Genomic DNA, 6000 nt, shown 5'->3' on the forward strand with positions numbered 1-6000 from the left:
CACAAAATAGACAAAGCAAGACATTTTCACTTATTTAACCGAAAATATAAAAATAACAAAAAACTGCACTAAAGACGCTATTTTACTTGAGAAAAAGCTCCTTAAGTGCATTAGAAATGCATAATTTGCAACATCAATTTGTGGTAGATCTGTACACTGTTTTAGAAAATGTGTACCGGCCAAATCACAAATTTATTAAAAAAAAACTTAGTGCCTTCAACAGATTTTCTTGTGGTGCTCCATACCCAGATCCGACGCTTAGGTCGAGCATGAGATGTTACATTCTTACTGCTGAAGCATAAATAACCTTTTTCATGCTCTCTCCTTCTTCCGTTGTCTTAGGACAATCCTCCAAAGAGAGATTAAATTCTGATATGGAGGGTTGATTTCCCTTATTTGAATCAGTCATTAAATAATGCTCCAATATCTTATCTATGGATGAAGCTTAAGACAGTGCTATCACATTATTCTTTGGATCCCTTGGGACTTGAATGCCTAGAACAAAATTAGCTTGTCCCAAGTTCTTCATGCTAACTTGTTGGAATAAGCACAGTTTAACCGATGACAATGTCCCTACATCATTCCAAATGAGTAGAATGTGATCAACATAAAGAACAAGAAAGACCACCTTTCCATACCCTAAACATTTATCAATACAAGGTTCCTCTACGTTTTGCTCAAATCCAATCTATTAGCGAGATGCTTGCTTAAGTCCATATATGGATCTAAGTAGTTTGCAAACTTCATGCTTATTCCCTTTAGGTATATATCTGGTGGGTTGCATCATATAGATGCCCTCATCAAGATAGCTATTTAAAAAATGTTGTCTAGGCATCCATTTTCTAGATCTCATAATTGAGAGCCGCTGCATTAGATAACAATATATGGATTGACTTGAGCATGGAAACCAGAAAAAAAAGTTTCTTCTTTTTGAGTATAATCTTTTTGATACAAGTCTGACCTTATAAGTTTCCACTTTTCCATCCGCATTTCATTTCCTCTTATAGATCCACTTACACCATATGGGTTTTATCCCTTCTGGTAAGTCTACAAATTCTCACACTAATTTGGAATCCATAGAATCCATTTAAGCTTTCATAGTTATTTCCCAGAGTTTGGAATCAACACTTTGCACCGCTTCGTCATACATGAGTGGGTGGTCATCATATTGTTCGACAGACTTAGTGTTAAAAACACTTCCTCCATATTGGAAGAACTGAAGCTTATGATAGATCCTTGTACTTTGATGAAGCACCCTATGTTGTTGATTGTTTGCAGGTCTACTATTAAGGGTTGGTTCTAGAAGCATTTTTGTAGAATTTTGTATATTTCCAAAATGTTCCTCAAATACCTCTTTACTTTGAGGTTTGAAGTCATTCATGTAACTTTCTTCAAGTACCATGAGTTGACACTATAATAGTCTATTTTTTTGGGTTAGAAAATAAACCACCCTTTGTTCCCTTTGGATATCTTACAAACATGCATAATTCTACTCATGAGTCCAACTTCCTCGAATTTTTATCCAATACGTGGGTTGGGCATCCCCAAATACTTAAATGATTAAGGTTTGGCTCTTTTTCATGCCACAATTCGTATGGACTTTTCGATGATACCTTAGTTTTCATATCATTCATAATAGCAAGTCATTTGTATCGCATATCCCTAAAAAGAGATTGGCAACTTTGAATAACTTAACATTAAACATGCCATGTTTAACAATGTTTGACCCGTTCTCCCTGTCACGTCATTTGTGGAGTTCTCACCGCAGTTAAGTGGGAAAGAATCTCATTTTCTATGAGGTACCCTAAGAACTCATTTGATAAAAATTCCCCATATCGATCAGATTGAAGTGTCTTTATGGGTAAACCTATTTGTTTCTCCAGTTCCAGACGAAACTCTTTGAATTTATTAAAGGTTTCACTCTTACAGTGCATAAGGTATACATACCCATATTTGGAATAATCATCAATAAAGTTTAGATACTACTCGTAACCACCTCTTACACTGACGCTCATAGGGCCACATACATCAATGTGCACAAGTTTTAGAGGTTTTAGGGCCCTTGTCCTTTTGCATTAGAAGATTTCCTTGGTCATTTTACCTTCCAAGCAAGATTCATATTCAGAAGATCGATTTCTTTGAGCGAACTTAAAATACCATCTTTCATAAGTCTAGTGATTCTTTCTTGGTTAATATGAGCAAGTTTCAAATGTCAAATGTACACCTCTTTAGAGTGAGAAGATGTAAGTTTCTTATTCGATATTTCAATCTTGAGCAGTGTGTACATATTTGGTTTGATAAAATAGAGATTATTTGGCATCCATCCATTACAAATATGATTGCTATTTCTAAACATTGCAATTTCATTATTGAAAGTCACGGTCAAGCCGTCTTTATATAAACATGCAATTGAACATAAGTTTATTTTTAAAATTGGTACATAGAAAATGTCTTTCAAAATAATCTTCCTAAACTTATCAAAGTAAAGATGTACATCTCCCATTGCTTTTGTTTTCACAGTTGTCCCATTTTTGGTCCACAATACATTCTTATCTCTAAGATCTTTCGTCTCATTGAACCCTTGTAGAGAAATACAAACATGATTAGTGGTTCCCAAATAAATAACCCAATAGTCTACTAAATCATCCACTAAACAAGCTTCTATCATAAAGAAATTCATAGCTTTTCCTTTGGTGGCTAGGTATTCTTTGTACTCTTTATAGTTCGCATTGAAGTGCCACTTCTTACTGCAAAAGAAGCATTTAGACTTAGATAAGTCTTTTTTCTTTCTAGTTCTCTTCCTTCCCACTTGTTGTGGCCTAGAGACCTTAGCATTGTCAGTCTTAGCGTGCTTTCCCTTTCCTTCTTAGGAAGCAGTGACATCTATTTTTGCTTCTATTCTTCAGACCAGCTGACCTCCATTCGACATCAATTCATGGGATTATAACTCCTTCATGAGTTGTGTAGGCGTCAGGTTTTTGTTGCCAAGGTTATATGTGGCCCGAAAGTCAGCAAAGTCCTTAGACAAGCTCTTGAACACCATCTCAATTTGTGTGTTCTGGTCCAAATTGGCCTCATTGTTATAGCCTCAGAAAATTATCCAATAAGATTTATCATGGTCTTTAACCAAAGTACCAGGCTTTTGTTGGGCATTCATCAAGCTAGTTATAGCAGACTGTTGAGCCAAGGTAGCTTGGCCTCCGAACATGTCTTCTAGCTTATCTAGAATCATTTTGATAGTCTTACGGCTCTCTAGTTGCTTATATAGGGTGCTGGTCATGCTTGCTAGCATATAGCAACGAGTTATCTCATTATACTTCTTATTGGGTTTTTTAGCCTCAGCTTAGGTGGCAGTCACTTATTATCAATAATTGTTTTAACTTTTTCACAGCTTAGAAAGATTATCAGGTTCCTTTTTCATTCTTTAAAGTTATTTTCGTTCAGTTTTTTCTATGAGTATGCTCAATAAGGGAGTTGGTGCCATTTTTGAACTAAAATAAAACATTCATATATTAATATATTTGTATTAAGAAAATGTTTGAAAACATTTTGCAGCATTTCGGTATGCATTAAGATGATGCATGTATTTTACATTAAACCTTGAAAACATTTGTAAGTCATTACAATGATAATTCCTATACCCATTGAATCAAGCCACCATGGGTTGATTATGATCAATTAGTAAGAACATGAATTTCCTTCCAATTAGTACATGAACCTAATTCCTTAGGCATTCACATGTACTAATAATCGTGTAACACTTTGGCCATCATTCTAACTTAATAGAGCTCCGTGGGGAGTTACTTAACTAAAAGATCTTGAGTGTCTAACCATCAATTCAACACCTATTGCATCATGTACCACAAATGAGTTATCGTGGGAGAATCTCACCGAGTAGCATGCTATGACTAATTGTCCTCTTTAAAGATAGAAATTCTTGAAATATCATATGATAATACCTACCATGAAGGCCGGTCCAACTATTATACGGTTACAAGAGAGTTCTACTTACTTTCAGGAAATCTCTACAGTGAGATACACATGACAATCCTACCGTGTGGTAGTTAAATTTTCATGCCATCACAAGAGACCTTTGGTGGAGGACGTAGGTATTGTATAGGGACCTTCTCCCGCTAAATATTTTAAAAACATGCAAGGTTTTTTAATGTCCAGTTTCAATAATGAATGATTAATATATGCATGATAAATACATGTGACATTTTATGGCATGCCTATCTCAGATATGTGTGAACATATATTCGCAGTCAGATAATTATCATCATTCTTATCCATTAAATTAAAAGCATAAAATTAAATGACTTTGACCAGAAAAAATTTCCATGATTCTATCATAGAAAAATAAAAATTAATAAATTTACCCAAAAGCATACTTTGGGTCTTCAGTTTTGCCAACACAGACCTCTATTGTAGTACCGATTCATGTTTTTATCTTCATCATCTTGCCACCACCATTTTTGTGCAGTCACTTCTGTCAAACCACCACCAGACACCGTTGGCCAGCTGTCGGTTTGGTTAGGTCGAGAGTGTGTCATCTCGATCAGTTTGGATGCTCTTTAGTTTTTCGGGTTTCACCTAGAAAATTAGGTTACAAAATTCCTATGTCCAATTTCGGATCATATGTTTTATTCTAAATAAATTATAAAATAAAACTTTGCATGGAGATGATAGTTCATGATCTAAAATATACATACCCGAGATAATAATAAAATACATTTAAATTTATAGGAATCACAATTTTAAGAAAATTACTTTATCATCTATAATAATAAAATAATAAAATGATATCATACATTCATTTGTATATATTCCTCTAAGCATGCATACAATTACGAGAATGCCACATTATGAAATATAATCATACATGAACAAGAGAGAAGTTCGGTCTTGGTTTACACAATAAACATAGCACAACTTGGCTTTGATACCAATTGTTGGAAAAAAAATCTAGTTCGAAAATGATTTTCTTGCATGGTAGAAATTTAAAATTTTAAAAACCCATCTAATTTGTGATATTTATAGCAATAAACCCTAGACCGAAGTCATACAAGTGTTTTCGAATAGATGGATCTTTGTCGTTCCTGGCTTTCAACCAAACAATCTTTTCTGTTATTTTTGTAACACGAATTGCTTCGAACAAAATGAATAAAACACAGAAACTAGAAATAGTTTTTTTTTTCTTTTTGGGTGAAAATGAAAATTCTCTTTTCAAAATAGAAACTGGCATAATCGTTCTTCTAGAAAATATATTTAATTCTTAGAGAATAAAAGTCTTTCTATTTTTAAGCAGAATAATGATATCTAAAAGTTGTGAAAATATGGTGTCATCTATTTATAAGGAAAGAAGGTAGGACTCTTGTTGAATTACAGAAGTTTCCTTCAACTAGAAAAACAAAATCTTAGTTCAACTAGAATGTAAGGGGTGACAACCCTAGTTAATTATATTAAGGTTTGTCATCCCCCCTTATTACATAAGGGGCTTTTGGGCCTCTTTCATATCGAGTCCAAATACAAGTACTTCCTAAACTTTTAACCCAATAATTTATAATTTGATCCAACCCAATATTTTTTTGTCTATTTCCCAAAAAATAAACTTCAATATATTTCCAATTAAATAATTTTCTCAACCCAAATATAATTTCCTTAAAATTATGACCACTTCACCATAAAAGAATCTATTAGAAAATATATTCAATATTTATGCATTCAACGGGTCACTATAACCAAATGATTTATTTCCATTTTCAAATTTCATTTATTCAAAAACATAAATTCATTTTTTATTTTTCATTTTTCTTTTTCATTTGGGAGAAAATCACATTCATTTTCAAATGATTTCATTTCTCTATTTTCATTTTCATTTTCATTTTGAAGAAAACCTGAATTATTTCCAAATGTTTCTTATTGTAACACCCCAAAATTGGGCATAGAAGTTTTAGGGGTATTTTAGGAATTTTAAATCTAGAGTTCTTGGAAATCTAG

Source organism: Gossypium raimondii, chromosome 10, assembly GCF_025698545.1.
Source record: "Gossypium raimondii isolate GPD5lz chromosome 10, ASM2569854v1, whole genome shotgun sequence".
In the NCBI taxonomy this organism is placed as follows: domain Eukaryota; kingdom Viridiplantae; phylum Streptophyta; class Magnoliopsida; order Malvales; family Malvaceae; genus Gossypium; species Gossypium raimondii.